This window comes from Macrotis lagotis, chromosome 8 (assembly GCF_037893015.1).
Source record: "Macrotis lagotis isolate mMagLag1 chromosome 8, bilby.v1.9.chrom.fasta, whole genome shotgun sequence".
NCBI lineage: Eukaryota > Metazoa > Chordata > Mammalia > Peramelemorphia > Peramelidae > Macrotis > Macrotis lagotis.
This window is the reverse complement of record NC_133665.1, coordinates 81,467,487-81,493,918: the sequence shown is the minus strand read 5'-3', so window position 1 is coordinate 81,493,918 and position 26,432 is coordinate 81,467,487. Positions and strand designations below refer to the sequence as shown.

Below are 26,432 nucleotides of genomic sequence, written 5' to 3'. Positions count from 1 at the left end.
CATAACAGCACATCCCATGTTTAAAACATCGCCTGACAATAATAGGCACTTAATAAATGTTTGATGCTTAGCTGATAAAAAAGAAAAAAACCCAAGTTTTAAAAAGTGAAAATAGTATACTTTGAATTGCAGATTCTATAGTTTTTATGTCAGTTTATTTCTGCAATTACATGCAAAGATAGCTTTCAACATTCATTTCTGTAACCTTTTGAGTTTCATTTTCCCACCTCTCCTCCCTTCCTTATCTCCTCCCAATAAGAGCAAAACATCTGTTATCGTTTATACGTGCACAATCATATTTAACATATTTTCACATTAATCATTTTGTGAAAGAAGAATCAGAACTAAAGGGAAAAAACACAAAAAGAAAAAACATAAAACAAGTTTTAAAAGGTGAAAATAATATGCTTTGGTCTACATTCATACTCCATAGTTTTTTGTCTGTAACTTTTCCATGACAAGTCTTTTTGAATTGTCTTTGATCACTGAACTGCTGAAAGGAGCTAAGGCCATCTCCCAATGTTACTGTTAATGTGTACAATATTCTCCTGGTTCTGCTCACTTCACTTAGTATCAGTTCATGCAAGTCTTTCCTGAAGTCTTCCTGTTAATGATTTTTTACAGAACAATTGTACTCCATCATATTCATATACTATAGTTTGTTCAGTCATTCCTCAGGTAAAAGACATCTCCTAAGGTTCCAATTTTTTGCCACTCCACAAAGAGCTGCTTTAAATATTTCTATACATGTAGATATTTTCAAGGAAGTAGTTTATAAAGAAAATGGATAGATTGGGACTAGTTTGTGAAAGACTTGACAAGTCAATCAGAGGAATTGATAATTTATCTTAAAGGAGCTATTGGAGTTTGAACTAGTAAGCAACATGGTCAGAAAAGTGCTTTAGAAGAATCACTTTGAATTGTACTGAGTGAAGACTGAAAACAAGATAATTAAGAGTTCATTTGAAATAATTCAGGTATCGGGGCAGCTAGGTGGTGCAGTGGATAGAGCACTGGCCCTGGAGTCAGGAGTACCTGAGTTCAAATTTGACCTCAGACACTTAATAATTATCTAGTTGTGTGGCCTTGGGCAAGCCACTTAACCCCATTGCCTTACAAAAAAAAAACTAAAAAAAAAAGAAATAATTCAGGTAAGAGGTAATCAGTACGTGAACTAAGGTGGTAACTATAAACAGAGAGAAGGAATTGAAGGTGAGAAATGTGGGGGTAGAAATGGTAATATCTGGAAACTGAATAGATATGTAGGATGATGGAGAATGAGTGAGTTGAGCAAAATGTTGCTTATTGAACTTGGGAACACGGTGGTACCTTTAACAGAAATAGGGGAAGTTTGGAAGAAAAGTGGGTTTTAGGGGAAAAGATAATGAATTCTCTCTTGGTTGTGTTAGAGGAAAAAGAAAATGAACATTTATTAAGCACTATGTGAAGAAATAAATTCCTGACTTCAAGAAACTTAGAATTGAATGGAGGTAGGGGAAAGACAGTAGATAAGAGAGCTAAAAAGGGATGAGGAGATGAAGGTACTTAGTACTGGGCCATGGATTTGAAGTCAGGAACAGTCCAGTCTGAGCTCCTTAGCAAAACAGAAGTTCCAGGAAGAACTTATTAGAGTGAGGGAGACAGCCTTTGTAGGGGATATTCCTTTTAGAGAAGACAGGATATTTGGATGTTGTAAAGCTAGGAGGTCCCAGGAACTCAGAAAAATTCCAGGATGAGACCACATGGTTTGGAAGTCTAGGTGGGGATGGGATCATGAGCACATGTAGGGAAATTCACTTTGGCAAAGAAAAAAGAAAACTCATTATCAGAGATAATGGAAAAGGAGAGAATAGAGAATGATGTTAAAGGGGTTTTGAGGTGAAAAGGAGAAGTGGAAGCTTATAGGGGGTAGCACAGTGCTAATAAGTTCTTAGTCAATATGGGGCAAGTATGAGAGGATGAGAGGTGGGAGAGGTATGTAACAGTTTCTGTGGAATAATGGGATAGAAAATTAAAGAAAAAATTAAGATTGTCTTGCTATGGTGAGGGCCCAGTGGTAGTTAGATAACATAATTTTATAGCTGAACCTAATCAATTTGCTTGCCTCTGGTTCCATTCAGTAGTATTTGATAGAAGTAAAAGTAGGCTATTGATGGGTTTTGGGGTTTGGCATGTGAAAAGAGTCTATTTTTAAGGGGACAAGATATTGAAAAAAAGGGATATGGGATCAAGATTGGGAGTAGATTTAAATAGAGGAAAGGTAGTATAGCGTGATGGAAGGAAAGACAGACTGGAAATGGCAATGAGGAGCAGAGTGGTTTTCCTCTTCTTCCTCCTTCTTCACCTCCTTTTCTTCCTGTTCCCCTTTCCTCTTCCTCTTCCTTTTCTGCTTTCCCCCTTTTCCTCTTCCTTCTTCTCCTCCTCCTCCCATACCAATGAGGCATGAGAAAATGCAGCCAGTGTTAGAGAGAATGACTAGGGCTGCAGCATCATCTGTGGAGAGTCAAGTCTGTGGGTGCCATAAAAATAGGAGGATATACCATAAACTTGAGAAGATCTAAAGTTATGAGAAGTTTACCAGTTAGGGAATAAGGATTCCAGAGAGCACACTGGAATAGGAGGGAAGACTGGGGAGTGGGACATTAGAGGGGTTTTGAGGGGGAGGAGAATGGGAGAATGAGGAGGGTAGGTTACTTTTAGGAGCAGGCATTAAATCACAGGTTTAGGAGAGTTATAGAGAGTAGAAGATAGCTCATCTTAATGTCTCATCTCCTCTCTTGACTAAATGGCTATGGGTATTCCAACCTCTGTGCTTTTGCTGATGCTCTCCCCACCTCCACCTATAGAAATCAAACCAATCATTTAAAATCCACCTGAAATGTCACCTCCTCCAAGAAGCCTTCCTTGATCTCCTTACTCAATAATAATCTTCCTTCCCCCTCCCCACCTCACTTTGCAACTTTTTAAAATGTAGTTTTGCATGCAATAATTGTGGGTTAATAATTATGTATATTCATAACTGGAAGGGCCTTATCCTATTGTTTACTAAGGTCTCAGGGGCAGGGACTGTATCTTATCTAAACTATCTCACCCTCCCCCAATGTTTGTTGGGGGATGCATATAGAAAATTTCTCTTGGTGGACACGAATATCAGGTGAATCTATTTATAATGTTTACAACAGAGTCACCACTTTATAGCTAGCCATGCTCTAAGGCTTTCCCATACCTACTTCTATTTCAGATATCCTAGAATTTAAGAATTGGTTAGTTTACTTCCTTCCAAGTCTTGAATCCCTCCCCAGTCTCTTATTTACGGTGGTCCCTCCCCACCTCTTATGCCTTACTCCTGTTCTCCACCAGACCCCTCTTTGCTACATTCCATTTTTAACAGTTCCAATTATTAAGAGGTTTTTGCCTATGATTGAGTTTAGATTTATGTTTAACATGAGCTATCTTTAAGATTTGCAAAATACTTTACAGATATTAAATCATTTTTGATCTTATAACCGCCCTGGGAGGGAGATGCTTTTTTACAGAAGAGGAAACTGAGGTAGACAACTGTTAAATGGCCAGATTCACAGAGCTAGTAATTATCTTTGGCTTGATTTGCTCTCAGGTCTTTCTGACTCCAGGTGCTGTGATAACCTGGTTATAGATAACCTGTGGTCTATCTATAGCATCCATACATCCTCAATTTTCTGGTTCCCATTTAAAGAACAGAAATAGATTCATTTAATATGACTTTTCAGAAGGGATCACCATTGTCACAGCTTCTATCCTAATTTGGGGTTTGGAAAATATGGTCACCAGAAGGATGTCTGAATGTTGCAACAGTAAGCTACTTTCTAGTGACTTTTTTTTTTATTTTAAGAGAAAGAAATCCTAAAAGAAACCAAAACGACAGCAACAACTTACAGAATTTTTATCTACTGAACCCTCTCCAACCTTAAGAGATATTTTAGACTAACCAAAGCAATTAAATGGACTTACACCCACTTTTTCTGACTCCCTTGGCAGAAGTCAAAACCCACCCCGTTACCCTTTTCTGCAGGCTGGGAATCGAATTTGAATGATAATAATAATAATAATAATAATAATAATAACAATAAAATCCAACCCCTTTTTAGGAGGGGGCAGGAAGGCAGGTCAGAGGGGAGAAGTGAAGGCTGGGGGATCCTTCCAGCTCAGCCACTGGCTGGGGAGAGTTAGTTGACAACTGATAGTGAGAAAGTAAGCAAGGAAGAGCCTAGGAAGAGAAAACGGCCGAGCTTATTAACAAGAGCTCACTTTTGTCCCCTGGGGACCCAACAGGCAGAAGGGGATGGGAAGAACTCTGGCAGCCAGCCAGAGAACCAGGGCTCATTGTAAACAGTTGAAGGCATCCTTATAATGCCCCGTTCCTAGGGAGCTCTGAGGCTTTTGCTCTGGAAGTTTTCAAAGCAGCAGCAGCCTGGGAGAAGACCAGAAGAGAGAGAGGGTGCTGTGGGGGAGTGCCTGTACGCCTTATTTATTTATTTTTTTGGTTCGGTGGGTTAATGGATTTTTTAGGACAAAGAAAACTAAAACCAAGCTGACCAGAAAGACTGGAATTTCAGCTCTTATTTTCTCTCTCTCTCTCTCTCTCTCTCTCTCTCTCTCTGGATTTACCCTTCACCCTTCCAAAAACCCTTTTAGACCAGAGATTACTGAGTCAGTGCCTCTTATTATCCCTCCTGCTCCAAGATCATCTTGCCTTTTAGCATTGAAAGGAATATCACTACCTGTAAGTATCTTCTTTATGTCCCCCATTTTGGATTGAGTATGAGTGTTATGTTAACGGAATGCCACAGAGTATATCCTTGGAGGATAATTAACTTTGGTCAACAGTGCATGAAATGTGAAGAGTTTTGCTGGGAAAAGTTTAATTCTAACCTAAATGGGAAAGGAGGGGGGGAACTTAAGAGTATTAACTGGTGGTCTCTTTGACATTCCTACATTGAAAAATTGAGTGTTCAAAAGCTTCCATGTTGTTGATATTTTTTCCCCTAATGTTCCCCAAATGCTGCTATTTATTACTTGTCTCAGATTTATGACATTCTCCAGTTTCCATTCTAAGACATACATCAAATGCAATGTCTGTTTTGGTCTTTTATCCTCCAAAATTTAGATGTGTGTTCATGGTTTCTTACGGACTAAGCAAATGTGACAAAGGATGGGGGAATTGGACTAGAAAAATAAAGAAACTTCATTTAATGTTCTGAGAGAGAACCCTTCCCCCCCCCAGCCTAGACATTTAGATAATCATTTCTAGATACTTTTGCCTTGTTGACATATTTATACTATTTTTAAAAAATCATGATTCTGTCTGTTTGGGTGTGAAGTAGAGATGAGAGAACACAGCTTACTGAATTATAAAATCTATTTGTAAATTAAAGACTCTTTATTTTGACTTCACACAGATACTTTGGTGATGAGTAAATTACCTTGGCCATTTTTATCACAAAAATTTTCAGGACTTTCTATTTTCAGTCCTTTATCTCTTGTCTCATAGTCCCATGCTGTTTCGAGGGCTTGCCAGTGTGAATTACATAGCTTTAGGGGAGAAGTTGTTGGTATTTATGGCTTGAGTCATCTTTCTGAAGAGATTAACCTCCTTTGAATGTCTGGGGCATGCCAGATGGATGTGATGGTCCAGATGCAGAAACTTGGAGATGCAGACTCTGCAAGTCTGTGTTGATTCGTAGTGAGTAAAAGATTTGCCTTCAGAATCTAGCTACTTCCACATTTTTTAAAACACTTTTTAAGAATGCCATCAATATGCCAACATAGAGAAGCCTCTCTTCCTCTCCTTTTCTTTCACCTTCCCCACCCCATTCATTATCCTTGGCAATTAAACTCACATTGTCACTTAACTAATATTAAACCTCAGAGTCAAAATAATGAACTTGGTGTCAAACTGATGGATGGAAATAAATTGCCTGCAACATAATCTTGCAAGAGCACCTGGCAAATGAGGGAAATTGTATATAGCATTCAAATTACTTTTCCTTCCTCATTTTGGGAATGAGCAATCTATTTAGAGCAAGAAGACATGGATTTAAATACCAATTCTGTTCCTGACTACCTGTGTGGCCTCTTCTCTGGGCCTCAGTTTCCTCAACTGTTAAATGAGTAGGGTTGAACAGGTTAATAGTTTTTGCATTTTGGGGGGTCTCAATACCTCTTTACAATCTCAAAAGTTGAGGACTCCCAAAAGAGCTTTTGTTTATGTAGGCTATATCTTTTGATATTTGTCACACTAGGAATCAAAATGTTGGCATTATTATGGAAATAATTCTGACTAGTGGATTTCCTGAAAAGGTCTCAGGAGTCCCCATAGGTCTCTGAATTCCAATTTGAGGACTTTTGGGGAAGACAGTCTATGAGACCTTTTGTATCTCTTAAGTTTTAGAGTTGTATACTTTTTATAGTTGTACTCCTTGGCTCTCTTTATTACTTTTGCCTTTCTGTAATGTAAATGAATGATGGAACTGAGGGGTGAGTGCTTGGGAACTACACTCTTCTACTTCAAGAGTTTGGGTTTTTCTGGTCCCACATCAGGAATTTTCTCCCCTTTGTCACCAAGGGCCAAGTTTGTTCTGTGTGGGAGCAGACTTCTGGCTATTAGTCTTTTGGGGATTCCTTACTCAAAGAGGATATATGATGTGAAGAAGGAACACAGAGCTCCTGTTGTACCAAATAATTTTACAAATATCTCATTTCATTTTTTACAACAACTCTGCAAAATAGTTGCTATTATCCCCATTTTATAGTTGAAAAAAAAAACTGAGGCAAAGAGAGGTTAAGTGACTTACCCAGGGTCACAGAGTGAGAGTATGTCTAGGGTTGGATTTGAATGCAGATTTTTCTAACTCCAGGCCCAGTACTTTAGCTACTGCACCAGATTCTTTGGTTATTTCTGTCATTGTTCAGATATCCTTTGGAACTGGAGTCTGTGGATCAGGAGGTGGTTGGTCATCCTATTATATTCAACTTTTAAACTCGATCATTTTCCCTCTTTCTTCTCTCCACCCCTCATTATGACTTGGTTGCTTTGGGTTACAGTATGTACAGGTGTGATACTAGAGGGTTTTCCTTATCCAAATTCTTCAGAGGGGTGTGTGTGTGTGTGTGTGAGATGGCAGTTGCTTAGTAGTGAAAATACTTCAGATCATTGCTCCTAAGATTTTTCTTGAATATTATCTTGTCCTTTTTTCTCTGCAAAGATGATTAACAAGAGCTGATCAAGGGGTTAGACAGATGTTACCTTTCCAAGATGCGTAATTTTTGAAATTAAATTTGATCTTGTTTTCCTTGTAGGGGTCATATGTCCATAGATTTTGAGCTAGAAAGGATCTTAGTGTTTATTTTCCCCCTCTTCATTTTACTGTTGAGGAAACTGAGGGCCAGAAGTCATACAGGTTTACAAGTGGTAGAACTGAGTCACTATAATTTCCACTGCAACACTGACTCATTAGTAGGAAAATTGCTATGTTTAGAGAAGGAAGAATCTGATATAGAATTGAGTTTGAGTGTATTTTTTTATATTGAAATTTAAATAGAATTCCCTGTTTTACTTTGGTACTGAGTAGTTAAATGGCACAATCAAGTCAGAGATTGTTTCAGAGCCTGAAATAATTTTTGAGAGCATCTAGTCCAATTCCCTTATTTTATCTGTAAGGAAACTGAAGCTCAGAGATATTCAGTGACTTGTACCATATTACCCTGGGTGTACATGGCAAAACTGGGTCTTTTGACTCCAAATCTAGGTGTCTTTTGTTTCTCAATGATGCTATTATTGCTGTCCACACCATTGATTCCTAAGGGCTGTTTCTCTGGGCCATATTATACAGGACTTCTCCTTGTTCTTTCTGATTCCAGATACTCCATGATGTGGGAGAGATAGGTGGTCTGGGTCAATAGAAAGGATGCTTTCACAGCTTGCAACCAGAGCTCCTTTGGATGAGTGATTCAATGCTCTTTCTGCAGTTAGGCAAGAGTCCTGAACAGAGAGAGGACCTTGGAAGGGATTGGGAATCAGTCCCTAATGAAGTCTCCTTCTTTGTCTTTAGTGACTCTCACTGCAGTGTCTGACAGCATTTCATAGGGTTTTAAGGGTTGGTGATCTAGATAAGAAGGTCAGCTGGGGGACTGGATGGTACAGTGGAGAAGGAGAACCTGAGTTTGAATCCAGACTCAGTTACTTAATAATTACTTAGCTATGGGACCTTGGGCAAGTCACAACTCCATTGCCTTACAAAAATGAAGACTCATCTTTCTGAGTTCAAATCTGGTCTCAGACACTTATTATCTATGTGACCCTGGACAAGTGACTTAACTCTACCTCAGTTTTCTCATCTGTAAAATGACTTGGAAAAGGGAATGGCAAACCATTCTTCTTTGTCAAAAAGACCCTAAAATGGGGTCATGAAGTTGGACATGACTGAAACACCACAACAAATCCAGAAAAGAAATTAGAACCCTTATCTGTCAGATTTTCCCGTAAATGAAATCTCCAGTGATCTTAAATTCATAGGATTATGGAATTTTGGAACCAGCTCTCAGCAATCATCTACTTAAATCCCTTCATTTTATCCTTCAGCCAATCAATAAATATGTATTAAGTACCTTCCAAGCTACTGTCACTATGCTAGGCTCTGCAAATGCAAACATAAAATTTGAGGCAGACTTCGAGAAGCTGACAGTCTATGTGAGGAAACTGAATTCCAAAGAGATTGATTTGTGTACACACAGCCAGTTAGGGAATAATAACAATAACAATAATAATATCATCAATTTGTCTTTCTAGAATCTTTACTTTTTATTAAAAACTTTCCTTACAACAATATTGTAAGATCTTGCAAGAATTATTATCTCTGTTTAGGCTTAGGAATTTCAAGTAACTTGTGTGTGATAATAGGAAATAGAAAAACTGACATTTGGACTCAGGTCTCACACCCCAAATTTAGTGATCTTTTTAACTCTATTGGGTAGACTGAGAGGCAGTTACTGTACTTTGTCTAGAGAAGAAGACTTGTAAGTGTCTGAGGACGAATCTGAACTCTGGAAAAACTTCTGTCCACTGTACAATCTAACTATCCTGGCGAAGTATCTACTCATATTGAAATGCAGCCCCATTGAAATGCAGTGTCCCGATAGAATATTACAGCTGGAAGCAACCTTTGAGTCCATCTAGTCCAGAATTGTCAAATATGTTGCCATATTTGCCACAACACTACAAGTGCAGCCTGCACTAGATTAAAATGTAATTGGAAAATATTTAACAAAACCAAAATATGATAAAACACAGATAATATAGTAAATATTGAGGCTTAAATATTATTTCATATTTGATTTTAAATTCCAAATAGTAGATCTCATTTCTGAGTTTGAAACTACTGATCTAGTGCGACATTTTTGTTTCGCAGACTGAGGTTGAGAGAGGTGATGAACTTTTCCAACTAATGAACCATATTAGAACCCAGGCATCTCCTGATTCCTGGTGCAATCCTCCACTTCTCAGATTTCCAGGAGAGAAGAAAAGAGGGAAAAGAAAGTAATGTGACTTTCTCCCAGTTAGGCAGTGAACTGGGAAGAGCAGGGAAAACCTCAGATTCTCAGGTGCTTATAAATCAGTCAACTTTGTTCTCACTTGAATCCTCTTCTCAGCTGAAGTGGAACTTCAGTAGGCTTGGCTCACAGTCTCCGAAGGGATTAGTAGGGAGAGAGAGGAAGAATAATGTGAAAATTGCTCTGGGTCTGACTTCAGAAGCTGAGACTTTTAAAAATGTCCCTTTCAGAAACATGGAGAGGGTAGAATTTTGCATTTTTACTCTGATAACCTGCTAGAAATTTGTATCATATACCCCAACAATATGATCTCCCATTTCCACAATGCTTGAGGTCTATGGTTCTCTGAGAGTTTCTTTTATAATAATTCTGTAAGGTTAAGGTAGAGTAAGTATTATTACCCCCATTTTATAGAGAAGGAAATTGAGGTCCAGGGCAACAGGTGACTTATTTGTGGTACCACAGGTAATTATTGTCAATTAGGATTTGAAGTCATGTCTTAAATCAATCTTGAATGCATTGTTTTCTTTCCATTATTATAGTAAACAGCTTTTGAAAAACAATACAGGAGAGGAAAAAAACCCAAGTATTTCTATCTGTTTTGCTTTTTTTACCCTGAGGATTGTGGGACTTTCCCATTGACTTGGAGATGAAACTTTCAGTCTATGTGCCTTCCTTCTATTAGAATCTGAGCACTTAGGGGACGGCTAGGTGGCGCAGTGGATAGAGTCCCTGAGTTCAAATCTGGCATCAGACACTTAATAGTCACCTAGCTGTGTGGCCTTGGGCAAGCCCTTGCAAAAACCTAAACAAACAAAAAGAAAAAGAAGAGAATCTGAGCTCCTGGAAAGTAGGGACTGCCTTGCTTTTCTTTTTGTATTCCCCAGTGCTTTGCATATAAATAAGTACCTAATAAAAACAACATACCTTCATTCAATAATAGCACAACAGTAATATGGAACCTTGAAGTGAACATAGAGTTACCTGTGTTCAAATCCTCTCATTGATACCTACTAGCTGTGTGGTAATGGATGCTTAATCCCTTTGAATCTCAATTTCCTCATTTGTCAAATGAGAATAATAATCAATTAATCGATATTTATTAAATGCTCATTATGTGCTAAGAATTGTGTTAAGCCCTAAGGATACAGAAAAAAGGAATAGACAGCTCCTGCCCTCAAGGGATTTATAATCTAATGAATGAGAAAACACACAAACAAATATATATACAAACTATATGATAAATAATACTGCTTATAGATCTACTTCACAAGGTCACAAGGCTCCAAAGAGAAAATGCATATAAAATATTATAAATGCCAGTTATTATTAATTATATTCTGAGTACTCAGAACCCTTCTGGTTATCATTGCTACAATGACTAGCTATCATCAAAGGAGGGGCAGAGAATAACAGATTTTTTTTCAGATAGGATTGTTGTTCAATTCTGTCCAACTCTCCTTGAATCCATTTAGGGGATTCTTGACAAAGAGTGATTTGCCACTTCTTTCTCTAGCTCATTTTACAGATGTGGAAAGTGAGGCAAACAGGATTAAATGGCTTGCCCAGAGTTACACAGCTATTAAGTATCTGAGGCCAGATTTGAACTCAGGATGTTGAATCTTCTTTGCTCTATGCACTGGGCCACCTAACTGCCCCTCATATGAGATTAGTAGCTTATAAATTTCTTTAAGAGAAATGTAAAGCATCTTATTTATTTTTGTATTTCCCTAGATACTCTTGTGCAGGATAGATGTTTAACAATTATTTCTTGAATTAATTAACTGATGATAACAATGTTAGAGTTTGAGTTATGAAGTCCATTTGATTAGCCTCCCATTCTCAAAACATCGTGGTCATGGATGGCATCTCAGACCAATAGTGAATCACTTAGCTTTTGCTTGAATATTAACCCTACTTGAATATTCACATCCTGGGAAGCTCACAGTCTATTCCCTGGTTTGCTGCTATAGTTAATTTTTTTCTATTGACCTGATAACTGCAAATTCTACCCATTGCTCTGACTTCCTTCCTTTGGAGCAATAGAAAGTTGATCTATTTTCTTTTCTTTATGATCACCCTTTAAATATCTGAAGATACTCTTGTTATGCTGAAGGAAGTTGTCAAAGGGTCTTCTCTGCTCCTTGTTTAATAATTTCATTTCATCAACTGCTAATAAGACATGGTTTCCAGATCCTTCTCCATCTTTGTAGCTTTTTTCTGGAAGTAATCCAGTTTCATAAAGGCTTTCTTAAAACAGTGGCCAGTCCAATGTATATTTCACTTTGATCTAGATTTCAGAATTCTATTAATTCATCCTAAAGAAGATTAACTCTTTTTAGCACCTAACTATGTTGGTTAGTCATAATAGGGTTATTATTTAAAGAAATTGCCTCATCTTTTTAAAATGCTGCCAAGTTAGGTCTCTTTTATCCCATACTTATGTTATTTAAAAAAAACCCTCTAAGTGCAAGACTTTCCTTATGCCTAAACAGATAATCTTGAATTTAGGCATGTATTAGCTATCCCTTTCATCTTTGTCATCTCTGAATTTGGAAGTATATTTTGTATGTATTTATCTAAGTCATTGAAAAAAATGTTACAAAGGATAAGACTAGAGAGCCCTGTGGAATAATATTGGATATTTCAGCTGGAAGGAAAAGGAACTTTTGTTAACACTCCTCTTGGGGAAAAAAACAGTCTTTGTCCCCTAGTACCAGCCTGAACTCCATATCTGAGTTTTCTCTTTATCTTATTCAAAACTTTCTCATTTCCAACTTGTCTTCAGACAATAACATTCATTAACCCTCTTCCTTTGCAGTTCCCTCTTATGTATTAGAGTATAAGCTACTTGAGGGCAGAGATTACCTTATGTGTGTTAATATGTATATTCTCAGTGTTGACCACAAAGCCTTCTACTGCAGCATTAACAAGTGCTTTATAAGTTATACATCTGTTGGCATCCATCCATCTCTCTCTCTCTCTCTCTCTCTCTCTCTCTCTCTCTCTCTGGTCTTTCTGTCTATTATATCTACAAAACAGTATCTTATTCTGAAGCATGCAAAATCAGAAGAAGGTTGATGGACTATCAATCAATCAATAAACATTTATTAAACTCCTAATATATGCCAACCATTATGCTAAATCCTGGGCAGACAAAAAAGATGCAAAGACAGACCTTGACCTCATGATGTTCACAGGGGAAGGGGGAAGGCAACAAGCAAAAAGATATGTACAAACAAGTTTTAGACAGGATAAATAGGAAATGATTCAGAGAGCCAAGTCACTCAAATGAAGAAGGGTTGGGAAAGGCTTCCTGTAGAAGATGGGATTTTAGCTGGGTCATAAAGGAAGCCAGGGAAATCAGCACATGGAGTTAAAGAGAAGGGTCTTGTAGGCATGGAGGTCAGCCAGAAAAAAATATCTAGAGCAGAGAGATGCAGTATCTTGATTGAGGAACATCAAAGGAGGCCAGTGTCAATAGACCAAAGAGTACATGACAGGGAATAAGCTATAAAAAGACCAGAAAGGGAGGAGGGGAGAGGTTATGAAGAGCTTTAAATGCCAAAATATATTTTGTATTTGATCCTACAAATGATAGGAAACTGTCAGAGTTTATCAAGTAAGGGGTTGGGAGTGGAAGGTGGTGACATGATTATGCCCTTGCCTTAGGCAAATATTTTAGTGAATGAATAGAGGGTGGATTAGAGAGGGGGCAGACTTGAGAACCCACCAGCAGGCTACTTCAATTGTCCTTGTGTGAGGTGATAAGGACCTCTACCACCTTATTGGTAGGGAAGAGAAGGAAGTCTATTTGAGATATATTGAAAGAGTGAAATTGATAACCCTTGGCAATAAATTGGATTTGTAGAAGTGAGAGATAGTGAGGAATCGAGGATGGTGCCTACTATAAAAATAAAATGAATTCTTGAGACCAGAGATCATGATAAGGATGACAAGCAAACAAAGTAAATGTACAGGATTGGGAGGAATGGAATTTGTAATACTGTAAAGAAAGTGAGAAAATCAGAGTCCACTATCTTAGAGATAGAGCAGTTTCAAGTGATTTGATAATATACTTGTGTGTAACTGAAGTAAAAGTGTAGATGAAGGTTATAGATGTTGACTGAAATCATGCCGACAGAAAACTCATCAATATTGTAGCTGACTGAAGGTGATGGCAAGAGAAGGCTTAAAGATAATTGTTAAGCCTTGTGCTGAAATCATTAAGCATCATGTCAGTGACTTCTGGGTCTATAGATAATGGCAGTAGAGAGGGTGGTACAAACAGGAACTTAGGAACTTAAAAAAATAAGGACAAATGAGAATGTGTGTGTGTGTATTACTTTGCAAATATTAAAGAGTGTAATGATTCATAATTATTATGCTATTAAAAACAGACTTTGTTGAGTGATAGTGGGAGAATAACGTTTATAAAATGTCAATAGAGATAATAAAGCAGTCAGTGCCTCCTCCTTTCTTGACTAGTATATTGGGGAACATCCTCCATTAGAGAAAAATGGTTGATACCCATTCTTGATGTGTTGTTTCATTAGATTATCCAGGTTTTACTTAAGATATGAATATGGAAAGAATCTTGATAGAAAAGGAGAATTTGCTCACAATTGAACATGAGTTCCCTGGATCATAGTGGTAGATTGGAGAAAGGTAAATCATTGGGAGCTGGATAGGAATGAGAATATAGGAAAAGGTTGCTGGGAGAGAGGTTTATGTTTAGGGCTGTGGTTATAGATAACAGGAAATACAGATATTAGGAGATTGTGGCAATGTGAAGGTATGTGTGTCTAGTAAGAAGAGACAAATAATGCATAAGGAGAAATCTAAGCAGAGGAGATTGATTAATTCAGAATGCCATTGTGGCAGAATGTCAGTGGAATAGGATAGTCACTTGGGTGCATTGTCAGTATAGTCCAATGTCAGTGGGCTGAATGCTGCTAACTGTACCTACCTGCTTAGTATGATTTGGATTGGGGTGAGCTCTCTTTAGTACTCTTATGGGGAAAAATAACTTGGCTACTGATGTTTTCAAAGTTGAAGTATTTCAATGCACCAAAAATATCTAGGTGGTAGGAGAAGGGAACAAACTTTTATTAAGCACGTATTATGTGTCAACATTTGGCTTAAATTTATTACAAATATCTCATCTAACAGTGTGATGTAATAATAAAATTAACTAACATTTATATAATGCTTACCATATAGTACCTACTACATATTGTGTTAAGTGATGTACAAATATTATCTCATTTGATCCTCACAATAATCCTGGGAGGTAGGGGTTATTATTATTATTATTATTATTTCCATTTTATAGTTGAGGAAACTGAGAGAGACAAAGGTTAAGTGACTTGACCAGGGTCATACAAGTATATGAGGCTTTATTTGAATTCATCTCTTCCAGACTCCATTTTCACATTTTTATCAGCTGTACTACCAATTTGGTAGGAATTATTATACTTATAAATTTATTACCAGAAAATCTGTGACCAACTTAAGCACAGCTCATTATTACAACATATAATTGAATATTTTAAATATAGATGAATGTTGTCACAAAAGTTGAAATTTAAAAAAAATCTATTTCAAATTACAGGAATAAATTAGACCAGACATTTAAAAATTCTACCAAACATGTTTAAAAAATAATTGATTCTCATACTATAAAAACTACTTATAAAATAGGTAAAGAAATAGTCTTAATAAATTCTTTCTTTGACAAAAATATAGTTTTTATGCCTAAAAGGGAAAGTAAAATAAGAGAAAGAAAACTATAGAATACTCAAATGAATAGTGATACAGAAATTTTCAATAAAATATTAGCATTGAGACTACAGAAATATATCATAAAGATAACACATTATGACCAAGTAATAATTATATGATAAGATCATAAGATTATGTCAATAAGTGCAGGAAAAACTTTTGACAAAATCCAATACCCATTTCTATTAAAAACACTAGAAAGATTAGGAATAATTGGAGTTTTTCTTAAAATGTCAACTACTATCTAGTTAAAACCAAAAGCAAATATTTTCTGTAATGGGGATAAATTAGAAACCTTCCCAGTAAGATGGGGGGGGGGAGGTGAAGCAAGGATGTTCATTATCATTACTATAATTCAATATAGTACTGAAAATGTTAGCTATAGCAATAAGAAAAGAAAGAGAATTTAAAGGAATCATACTGGCCAATGAGAAAACAAAACTATTGCTCTTTTCAGAGGCTATGATGATATACCTAGGGATTCCTAGAGAATCAACTAAAAATACTTTGAAATGTTTTAACAACTTTTACAAAGTGGCCGGATATAAAATAAACCTACTTAAACCATCAGCATTTCTAAATACTTACCAACACAGCCTTTTTCGGGAAACATAGAAAGAGATACTGCCTCTATTTTCTCATCTGTAAAAATGAACTGGAGAACGAAATGGCAAACTACTTCAGTGTCTTTTCCAAGAAAACCTCAAATGAGTTCACAGAGTCTGACACAACTGAAATAACTGAATAGCTATCATAGATTGACCTCTATAAAAGTCCTCTTCTGATAACTAATTGTAGGCCAAGAATGATTAGGGTAGTCCCAGCTTTTGCTCTAATTGTGTGATCTTAGTCAAATCACATAACCTCTTTGGGTGTTACTTTGCTCTTCAGATCAAATGATCTCTATGGCTCTAAATTCTAAACAACTGCAGTCAGTTGGAGGCCAAAACTTTGAGTATGGATTCAGTGAAGGATAATTGGTTCATCACCTGAGGACCAGTTTAGATATATCTCACTGCCAAATGACTAGACCCCATAGGATGATTTTTTTTTCCACCTATAAGAATGCACTAACAATATCTATCATGGTACTGCTCTGTGTGGGTAGAGATAGTATTCATATTAATTTAATTGATCTTTTGAAGCAAAGAATGAAGAGGTTGACCACATGTGCTTCTATGGATTCTTGTCACCAAATTGTAGCTAACTACCTTTTTAAAATTTTTTTAAATTAAAGATATTATTTGAATTTTACAATTCCCCACCCCCATCTTACTTCCCTCCCCCTCCCCCTCCACGGAAAGCAATCTGTCAGTCTTTACTTTTTTTCCATGTTGTACATTGATCCAAATTGAGTGTGATGAGAGAGAACTCATATCCTTAAGGAAGAGACAAGAAGTCTAAGAGGTAACAAGATCAGACAATAAAATATGTTTTTTTTCCCCCTAAATTAAAGGGAATAGTCCTTGAACTTTTTTCAAACTCCATGGCTCTTTATCTGGATATAGATGGCACTCTCCTTTGCAGACAGCCCAAAATTGTTCCTGCTTGTTTCACTGATGGAATGAGCAAGTCCATCAAGGTGGAACATCACCCCCATGTTGCTGTTAGGGTGTACAGTGTTTTTCTGGTTCTGCTCATCTCACTCAGCATCGGTTCATGCAAATCCCTCTAGGCTTCCCTGAAATCTCATCCCTCCAGGTTTCTAATAAAACAATAATGTTCCATGACATACACATACCACAGTTTGCTGAGCCATTCCCCAATTGAAGGACATTTACTTGATTTCCAATTCTTTGCCACCACAAACAGTGCTGCTATAAATATTTTTGTACAAGTGATGTTTTTACCCTTTTTCATCATCTCTTCAGGGCATAGATCCAATAGTGGTATTGCTGGGTCAAAGGGTATGCACATTTTTGTTGCCCTTTGGGCATAGTTCCAAATAGCTCTCCAGAAAGGTTGGATGAGTTCACAGCTCCATCAACACTGTAGTAGTGTCCCAGATTTCCCACAACCCTTCCAACAATGATCATTATCATTCCTGGTCATATTGGCCAATCTGAGAGGTATGAGGTGGTACCTCAGAGAAACTTTAATTTGCATTTCTCTAATAATTAATGATTTAGAGCAATTTTTCATATGGCTATGGATTGCTTTGATCTCCTCATCTGTAAATTGCCTTTGCATATCCTTTGACCATTTGTCAATTGGGGAATGGCTTTTTGTTTTAAAAATATGACTCAGTTCTCTGTATATTTTAGAAATGAGTCCTTTGTCAGAATCATTAGTTGTAAAGATTGTTTCCCAGTTTACTACATTTCTTTTGATCTTGGTTACAGTGGTTTTATCTGTGCAAAAGCTTTTTAATTTAATGTAATCGAAATCATCTAGTTGGTTTTTGGTGATGTTCTCCAACTCTTCCTTAGTCATAAACTGCTCCCCTTTCCATAGATCTGACAGGGAGACTAGTCCTGGATCTTCTAATTTGCTTATAGTATTCTTTTTTATGTCTATGCCCTGTAACCATTTGGATCTTATCTTGGTAAAGGGTGTGAGGTGTTGGTCTAATCTAAGTTTCTTCCATACTAACTTCCAATTATCCCAGCATATAACTACCTTTGACATGGATAGAGATAAGTATTGAACCTGGAATTTCATTGATAGGAAACTCTTGAGTAAAGAAACAATTCCCCACCAATGCAACTTGGAGTCACTGAGATTTTTTAGGGTCATATCACCAGTTCTGTCAGAAGTTGACTCAAATTCAAACTTGTCTTTTGGGCTGGCTCTCTATTCACAATATGCCATGCTGCCTTTCATAACAACTGTCTTTACTTGACAGAACTGAGTGAAATTCATTTAATTAAGACCTCAACATTTTATTTTTCCAATTACATATTTTTCAACATTCATTTTTGTAAGATTTGTGAGTTCCACAATTTTCTCTCCCTGTCCTCCCTCCTTCCTTTTTATAAAAGTAATTATATATGTAGTATAAAAAATTATTATACATACATATTATAATATATATTATAAAAGTTATTATACATATATAAGGTAATTACATATGTAAAGTTATTATATATATAAAAGTATTAAAGTTATTATACATATACATTATATCAAACAGATTTCCATATTAATCATGTTGTAAAAGAAGAATTAGAAGAAACTATGAGAGGAAAAAACATACAACAAATTTTAAAAAGTTAATGCTTTGTCTGCATCCAGGCTGCATAGATCTCTTTCTGTATGTGGATGATTTTTTTCCATTACGAGTCTTTTAGAATTACAAGATCTCAACTTTTGACAATGATGATTTTGCTTTCAATCTTGGAACCTGATGATTACATACCATATAAGGTAAGGAACTGGAGGTTTTTAGCTTGAGAAAAGATTTTCAGGGATAGGATAGCTGTCTTCAAATGGGAACAACAGATGGAAACTACAATTAGGCTGGTATCAATTAACTCTAACAATTAGGGGCGTCCAAAAGGGAGTGGGCTGCCTTGGGAGGCACTGGAATTCTACCTCACACAAATATTGTGTGACCATCTTTTGAGGATGTGGAAGAAAGGATTATTGTTTAGGGCCAGGTTGGGTTGGATGACCTCTGAGCTTCTTCCCAACCCTGAGATTTTGTACTTTGGAGGCTTTGCAGGAAGACTTTCATGGAAGTTTGCCAAGTATGGTGAAGCAATGTTTTCCAGTCTAGACAAGTTTTGTTTTGTTTTGTTTTATGATAGAAAGCAATTGTAAAAAAGGTGTATAGCCCTGTGGCTACAAGAAAAAAATCATTTAGAATCCTATCATGTTCCTTAATCTTTGATGGCAAAGAATAATAAAAGTAGACTTACAGAATGAAGGTACAAAGTTATAGAATTTGCAAGACTTTTGGAAGGCTGGAGGAAAAGATGAATGCTATTTAACACAATTAGTTCAGTCCTCTTAACAACAGCATGGAAAGCAAGTTGTCAAAAATGTATAGAGAGAACTTTTTGAGTTTATGTTTGGATAAATGAATCTGTCTTCTCTTGCCCCCTCCCAGGGACCAAATCAGAAGTGGGATTTTGTCTCTGGGGGTGGGAGGTGAGAGTGGGAATATATTAATATATCTTGCAAAAGTTGGAAGGGAAGAACTAAGGAGAGTTCTGTTTTATTTGAATTGGATGTATCAGAACAGAGAATGTAGTGTAATGTAATAGAAAGCACACTCACTTAGGAATGAGGAGGTTTCGTAGTCCCAGCTTTTTCTCTAATTGTGCGATCTTGGTCAAATCACATAACCTCTTTGGGTGTTACTTTGCTCTTCAGATCAAATGATCTCTGAAGGTCTCTAAATTTAATAGTCCCTTTCAGTCTTAAAAAATCTATGATTTTGATTTGCTTTATGTCACAGGAGTCAGTTGCCAGTCTGATGGGGGAAATTGCAAACAGGTTGAGGGAGAAGGTTAGAAACAGTCCCAGCACATGTTTCATTGATTTAATGGAATTGAATTACATTCTTGGAGGAGACATGTTTTTCAGATTCATGAAGTAGCTTGTTTGCTCTAGGCTTTTAATCTTAGTGTTTGTAGTAGAAAGCATCAGAACATTCTAAGAAGTCAAAAGCCAAGGCTTTAATTACCAGTTTTAAAGGTAACAGCTACATCCTTGAGCAGCTGCTGCCTCCGGTGAAGTATGAACCAGGGAAAGAATGAATTGCTATTGAAAACCAGAAGGAATTTACTTGTGTTTTGCTTTCAGTTTGCATGCTTTTGGGAAATTGTTCATTGTCATAGAGCATACAGTTGGTTTCCTAAAAATAGTTCTTCCCTTTCTACCTCCTTCTCCATCATACCCTTTCCCCAGAGCTCACTGATGATGACCAGAAGCAGCACGTGGAGATTGGTCATACTGACAGTGCAGCCAAAGGTTTTAAGGTCATTCTGTAATTAAAACTCCTTAAGTCAGAAGGCATAGGATGGGATAAAGAAAGCACTTCATTGGGAGCTGGGAAACTTTACACTAAACTCCCCTTTCATTACTCATTCCTAACTTGGATAAAGGCATAGAAGGTAAGTTTATAAAATCTGCTGATGATATAAAATCTTTTAGTAAAGATAGTTAAATGATGCTTGGTGATAATATCCAAAAAAGATTTTGATAGGTTAAATGGATGGGTCAGATCTAGTAAGAAAAAAAAATCATAGGGACAATTATACTTTTTTTAAAAAATAAAAACTGAATGGAGGAAGTGTGCCTAGACAATAGTTTAAATGAAAAAAGATATGATGGTTTTGGTGAATCAAATATGAGTTAGTTTAATATGACAGCAATGGACTATGGTAGTCAAAATAGCTAATATGAAAAAATAGCTAACATTATTTTTGGTAGCTTAGTATCTAGAATGAAGGAAATGATGTTCTCACTATATTCTGCCTTTTTATTCTGATCATATTTGAACTATTTTATTCAATTTTATTATTATAACTTTTACTATAGTAGTTTCTATGAAAAAAGATCTGGAGGTTTTGGTGGACCTTAAGTTTGATATGATTTAACAATGTGACATGGCAGCCAAAATACAGCGGGGGTGGGGTGGGGAATAATGTTGATCCTTCTTTCTTGAGTGATACTGTGTTAAGTTGTTAAGTCAACAACTTCACTTTCTCCTCTAGAGCCATCTAGGTTTAGTGGCCAGATATGGATCAGGACAATTGGAGATAAGTGTTAAGTGGTTTGCCCAAGGTCACAGAGCTAGTATGTGTCAAATGTTTGAGGTTGGATTAGAACTCCCATCCTCCTGACTTCAAGGACTATCCATTGTGCCACCTAGTTGCCCAGCCATGAGGGAGAATAAATTTATCATCACTGACAATCTTCAGGTAGAGCCTGGGGAACTGCTTCTGGAGAAGATTCTTGTTCAGGAATGGTGTGGACTCAATAATCTATGGGCTTTCTTCCAACTCTGAGAGTCCAAGAAATAACTTACTACCTGTGAGACCTCAAGCACGTCATTGAATTTGTGTCTTAGTTGCCTCATGTATAAAATGGAGTTAGCAATATCTTGCCTGCCTAATGGGGCAGAGTTGGATCAGATACTCTTTTGAAGTATTTTTATTCATTCAATGAAACAGAGAAAGAATGAACCAGGTATATGATGCATTTAAAATGTAATTGATCCTGATACAGTTGGTGATCCAGAATATAGGTAGGTATATATATATATATATATATATATAATAAAATTATTTTATTAGCAATGTATAAGTCAATATACAGATACAGAAATCATATCTTTGTAAATAGACCAATCAAATCATTTGCACATTAACATGTGAGTCTTATCCAAATATGAATAAAAGCTCGATTTAAGGTTAAGGGGAATAATGAAATCAATTTTAAAATTAATTTGCTTGAATTTAAGAATGATGATCTTAATAACAGTGGATTTTAAATAACTTTTGTTGCTAACACGGGAATTAAAAGTAATTTCAGAAACTTTCATTAACTTAAAAAAAGGTGTGTCACCACCTGATTTTTGGAAATGATCTAGAGGGAAAGTTCAAGTCTTGCTAAGAAAATTGGTCTGTAACAGAGGGAAAGAAAAAGGAAACAATAGTGAAAAGTATGGAAGAAAGTCCTCCCCAAGTCCAAGTGAAAGGCATCATGGTGTAATGGTTATAGCTCTAGACTGATATTGAGAAAGATATACATTAGAATTCTGGATGAATCACCCAACCCCTCAGAACCTTATTCCTCACCTATAAAATGGGAGAATTGGATTCAAAGACACCTAAAATGCTTTCTAATTCTCAATCTTAAAAGTCTTTTAAAAGTTTTAATCTTTTATCAGTAACAATGAGGGAAGAGAATATCAACGATAAAATGAATAATAATAATGATAATAGCAACTAACATTTATGTAGCATTTTAGAATATACAAAGTCTTTTACATATACTTTTATTGTTCAGTCCTTTTCAGTTGGGTCCACACTCTGTGACCTCATTTGGAATTTTCTTGGTAGGTACTGGAGACGTTTTCCATTTCTTTCTCCAGCTTATTTTACAAGATGAGGAAACTGGAGCAAACAGGGTCAAGTGACTTGCCCAAGATAAAATGACTAGGGTCTATGGTCAGATTTGAATTCAGGTTTTTCTGACTCCAAACCCAGCACTCTATCCAGAGTGCCACCAAGTTGACCTATCTCAGTTGAAAAGACCCCCAAAAAAGGAAAAGCCAGAGATTTAGATCTGAAGCAATGTGCAATGAAAAGAGGTTTAGAATCAGAAAACCCAGTCTCCAACCTTCTGATTCTATCTGTATTCAACTGAATTTGATTCAGCAAGTCATTAAGTATTTAGTATTCAAAGCACTGTGCTCAGAGGAAAACAATAAATAAAAATAAATAAATAAAATTAAAAGCAAACTTCTCCCTCCCCCCTCCTAACCCCCCTCCAACCCCCCAAAAGAAGCCCTCAAGGATCTTAGATTGAAGGAGGGAGGAGGAATTGCAAAGATTTTATTAAAGCACCCACTGTATTCAAGGTACTGAAGATGTGAAGACAAAAATGATGACAATATTTACTCTCTAGGAACTTGGTCTTCTTGGAGAGATGACATGTATACAATCAATAATACAAAGAGATACAAATACAAGATATTATCAAGAGGGAGAGGAGTGATGAGATCAGGAGAGTTCTATTTGAAGTGTCACCTGAGCTGTGCTTAGAAGGAAACAAGATCTTTTAAGAGTCTAATACGGAGGCTAGAAATGCAAGGATTCATGGATATGAAGGACAAATCAGTTACAGATAATAAATCATGATTTCTTCAACTAATGAGATAACATGTTTCACAAAGTGCTGTGTAAATGTGAGTCTTACATTTTCTTAATCTAGCAAAAAGTATACAAGAAGCAGGAATTTAGGTGAATGGATATGAACAATAGCTTTTGCCAACATCTTGAAACTTTTATTAAACCTAAATATTTTGAGAGAATTATTTTTTGAACTTAATGAAAATGAGTTTTAAAACAATAATGAAATGAAAATGTCAACATTTTCTCTGCCTTTGGTCAGGTCTTATTTACATTAGTTTCTGAATAGAATGCTTTTTTGCAAATGAATCTTTCTGTCTTTCTCTCCATATATTGGTTTATGTCATATAAAATTGTGTGTATATATATATATATACATATATGTATGTTTACATGTGGTATGTTTATATATGTCTATACACACATGGAGAGAGAAAGAGAAAGACATGCACACATAAAAATGTTGAGGTCTGACAAGATTCTCCAATTAAAGTCAATATGTTGGAGAATAAGACTCAGCTTTAAGATATAAAGACCAAAGGCCCCTAGACAACTACTCAGAAGTCTTATTCCTATAAATGAAGAATTTTTTTTTAAAGAAAGTTCCCATATTACTGTAGAATCCAGTGTTTGTCCTAACACTCACAGAATGTAAAAGAAGACCTAGAATAGGTTTCTGTATATGTTATAAGGATGAGGTTGCCTTGAAGGGATTATATAAAACAATGGGATCACAGATCCATTGAAGAAAGAAGAATAGTAATTCACTTATTAGTATCTCATTTAGTCTTCAGTATTATGCTATATGATTTGCTTCAATTTCCTCAACTATAAAATAGGGATAGTAATAGTATCTTTGTTGAAATAACATGTTTCAAATTGCTTAGCACATAGTAAATGCATCATAAATGTTTGTTTTCTTCCTTTCTTGCTGCACATTAGCCCTCACAGTTACCACTAATTTGGATTTAGAATATTTAATTATGAAACAGAAGTCAGGAGATTCCCATCAACCTTCATCACATCTTGGGTCAATGATCTAATTGGTTTTTCACGTCCTGTCTGAAGCGTCAACTTTTTTTGCCATCTGCTTTCTTTCTTCTCTCTCTCTCTCTCTCTGTCTCTCTTGGCATATTTGAGTTATTCTTGTACCTAGGAAAACAACTGGTAGTGCATCTGGAGGGGCTTATATCAAGTATACAGCATGATGAATAAAAATGATGTCTGAGAAGAATTATTTTGATTTGTGTAGACTTTGAATGAAACACAGAGAGATCATCTCCGTGACTATGCCCTATTTCTGCATGACAAGGCTGTCCTCCAGCTGGTATCTATTTTTTATGTCATGGACAGATTACTTCAGATTAGTCACAGAAGTGTCATGCTTATACAGAATATGAAGCATGCATGTTCTGACAGTTAGGTGGGATGTGGATAATTATGGGGAAATTACTATTAAAATGTTTTTCTGAGAAAAATGAAGCATTCCTAAATTATTTTATTCTGCTCAGGAAAAAATTTTATTCTTCTCAAGAAAAGGAGCTTGTTTAAAGAAGCTTTGTTTAAATTTATGAGGAACAATCTATAGAAAGTTTTTTTTTCTTTTCAGAATAATTTTCCTTGCTTTTTGCCTTTATTGGTTTTTTTAGTTTTTTTTTTTTTTTGCAAGGCAGTGGGGTTAAGTGGCTTGCCCAAGGCCACACGACTAGGTAAATATTAAGTGTCTCAGACCGGATTTGAACCCAGGACTCCTGACTCCAGGGCCAGTGCTTTATCCACTGTGCCACCTAGCTGCCCCTCCTTTATTGGTTTTTAGAGATGTATTTAGTATATATACACTATATATTTGTATGATTTCCTCATGAAGGAAAAATGCAGTGGTAGGCAAAGAGCCAGTTGAACTAGAACCTGTTTCTGGCAGGGCATGAGGACTGTGTCTTACTGGGAAACAGCTGAACCTCACAAACCATGAAAAAAAAGATTGTCTCTATTATGAAATCAACTTAAGATGGAAATTGTTAAGAAGCATTTTCTCAACTCCCTTGGGGTTATTTGGTAGGCACCTGACCTGTTTTTTACTTCTAACTCCTGCTATATCCCCGTCCCTAACTTTTTTCTGATTCTGCAAGTGGTTAGAGCAGCCGTCCAAGGAAGGTAAAGGAGAATATTGTGGCTGATGATCTTGCTTGATAGTTGACTTTGAGCCCAGAAGACTAAGTTCTATGAATTTTCAGACTAAAAATCACCTCACCCAGGGCCTTTTGAAAATAAATCATAAATATTTTACTTAATTAAAAAATTCTGGGTTATGTGACCAACAAGATGGAGGACTGGACAGTTTTCTCCAGTATCTGTAACTCTCAAAAAAATCCCACTAAACACCCAAAAAACAATTACAGCTGTTCCTAGAAGATGAGAAAGCAAGAAGCCTACCAAGGTCACAGATATAATGTTAATTTACATAGTATTGCCTATTCATCTTCCCTCCACCTATCAACCTCCACTATCCATTGGGTACATAAACTGATCCATGTGGTTGCACTTTTCTTGCTATGCTTTCTCAATAAATATCCTTTTTTATATATATTTTATTTTTCCCCAGTTATATGTTAAAATAATTTTAAACATTTAAAAAAGTTTTGAGTTCCAAATTATATCCCTCCCTTCTTCCCTTCCCCCTTCCTGAGACAGTAAACAATATGATATGGTTTATACATATACAATCATGTAAAACATTTCCATATTTATCATTTTGTACAAGAAGATTTGAATAGAAAGAAAGAAAAAGAAAGTGAAAATAGTATGCTCCATTCTGTATTTAGACAGTATTAGTTCTTTCTCTGAAGATTGACTGCATGCTTCATCATTAATTCTTTGGGATTGTTTTGGATTGTATTGTTGAGAATAGTTAAATCATTCACAATTCATTATAAAATATTGGTATTATCTGTATGTCAATTGGATATAAAGTATTCTCTTGGTTGTGCTTATTTCACTTTACATCAGTTCTTGTAAGTCTTTCCGGATTACAGTTTGTTTAGCCATTCCCAGCTGATGGGCATCTTTGGAATTTCCAGTTCTTAGCCACTATAAAGTAAAAACCTTTTCTTAAACCAAATTAAGTCTGATTGAGCAATTGTCAGTGAGAATACTAGAAGCTTACCTCCTCAATGACATCTAGAACTTTGAGAATAGTAAATTTGACTTCGGGGGAATCCAGTCAGCCTGTCTATATGAGTAGAAGTTGGGGAAGTA

General features: G+C 36.2%; 1 protein-coding gene across 7 annotated transcripts in view; it reads left to right on the top strand.

Annotated features, from left to right (window-relative positions):
• The first annotated feature begins 4,216 nt into the window (after positions 1–4,216).
• The window catches only part of FREM1 (FRAS1 related extracellular matrix 1), a 182,530-nt gene continuing 160,314 nt past the window's right edge, over positions 4,217–26,432 (top strand). The window contains exons 1-2 of one of the 7 annotated variants that reach the window (XM_074197534.1): positions 4,218–4,496; positions 4,675–4,762. The gene's annotated coding sequence lies outside the window, so the exon portion shown is untranslated. Of the gene's footprint in view, positions 4,763–18,516; positions 20,433–26,432 lie in introns of those variants that run through there. The other 6 variants (XM_074197539.1, XM_074197535.1, XM_074197537.1 and 3 more) reach the window with 6 other exon arrangements.